This window comes from Stegastes partitus, unplaced genomic scaffold (genome assembly GCF_000690725.1).
Source record: "Stegastes partitus isolate 25-593 unplaced genomic scaffold, Stegastes_partitus-1.0.2 Scaffold2303, whole genome shotgun sequence".
NCBI classification, from domain to species: domain Eukaryota; kingdom Metazoa; phylum Chordata; class Actinopteri; family Pomacentridae; genus Stegastes; species Stegastes partitus.
In genome coordinates this window covers 69440-71398 of record NW_007580034.1, presented here as the reverse complement: position 1 = coordinate 71398, position 1959 = coordinate 69440, and positions in this window count along the sequence as shown.

Genomic DNA, 1959 nt, shown 5'->3' with positions numbered 1-1959 from the left:
TCAAAACCTTGAGACAACCCCCCTCTTGAATTGTGTAAACAATACTCGACCACAATGCCAAGCAGAAGCAGGTGCGCTGCCAGGGTAGCTTCCATGACCGTACGGATCAGAGGTGTGGCGGCTCAAACAGCAGGAGAACAGCGAAGCATCCGAAGCAACTCCACGTGCTGCATACTTCCACATGAAAGCTGATCTGGCTGGTACACCCGGGATACAGGGCATCCCTCCCCCTCACCAACACCAGCACCTTCACCCATCTACCAGACAGTGACACAACCATCTCCAGGCACTTAAACCATCAGCAGGGGCAACATAGAGCTCACATCACTGCCAAATTCGACACTGGCCTTACTTCTGATGACTGTGTTGACAGGTGTGGTGTTTCATGCTTCTCAGATGGTTATCAATAAACATGACTCTAAATGCCCAATGACTCCTTTACACACTTAGTTTGCTGCACTAGACTACAACATCCTCTAAAGTCATATACTCTGAAGTTTGAAAATTTTTTTAAAAAATCAATACAAACCCAATGTTACATGTACATGTACATTGTGTACGTGTAGAATAATATAGCTGTGTATTTCCTGATGTTCAGGGGTCTAAAACAGTTTCAGAATTAAACTTATCCTCCTCAAGAGAGGCAGGGAGACGGTGTTGCAAGCATCCTTGATTGTAGGAATAAAGATTCCATTCATTTATCTCATGGAAAATTTACTTCTGCAGCTTGGATGAAATTCTCCTGGTTCACCAGTCCAAACTGCATTACAAAATATATGGGTTTTTTTGATAACAGTTGAAGGCACAAGCTTGTACACATGGTACAAGGTAATTTTAATTCCAGATTTCAGGAATAAATATCCAATCTGATCTCTTTCTGTCAACACTGTTGCTAATAGCTAGAAAACACTTCCGGGAACCAAGCTAGGTGCTCGTATATACTGTAATTTGCAACCCTATATATACATCACCATTTGGCACCACTTCAATGTATTTCATACCTGCATCGTCCAATAGTCCTAGTGCTTCCATCACTTTTGGAAGACACCCTGACAGTTCCCAAGTAGGGCAGGTGGAGAGCAACAACATTGTTGTGCTTTCAATTGAAAACTGCTTCTTTTTTTCTTTAAACTTTTATCTCTGGGTTTTAGCTGTTGAGCCCGTTTTCATCACCAGGGATCAACACGAAGGCTCAGTTGAAGACAGAACTGCACTGATGTTTGCCATCTCAACAAGTTCACATCATAAATGTACACGACTAGGGGTCAGGATGAAACTTCCAGAGAGTATTCTAAATGCAGCAGGAGCATTGGAAGCACTGTGCTATCACAGTGTAAACAGATCACATTGTCACCCAGTGTCTGCTCCCTGCCCTTCAATCTGCTCCATTTTTCATGAGGAATGACAGAAGTTTATGCAATGCTTTTCCGCTGGATAAAACGGCAAACACATTCCAAGGTTGTCTTTTGTGTGGCTTATTGCAAAACGCTCCATCACACTGCAATTCCGTTCTGGAATGCGGCGCTAGGTGGCAGCAACTTGTAACAGCTCCCTTTGCTTTTGAGTTTTTTTTGGATATATTGTTGTCTTTTTACTGACATTACCTGTCAGATAAGATTTTTCTTGGATGATTTTTTTGTGCTGAGTTGAAATCTCTGCAACTCAGGAGATTTTTCTACATATATTTTGCCTTTTTCACAAGTTGTTATGATGAGTATCCAAGGCAACGGAAAAATTGTCTACAACCGTGATCAATGTTAAAACTCTCCCAAATCAAAATTTTCAGTGAAATAATACATCAAATCCCAGTGGAGTTAAAGAGGAAGAGAAGAGGCTGCAGAGCAGGGGTAAGGCAGAGAGAAAAACGATGGAGATTTAAACCGTTTCTTCCAACTGTTGTGATGGGTAACGTAAGATCGGTAGCTAACAAGATGGACGAGCTTGAAATGCTAACAAGGT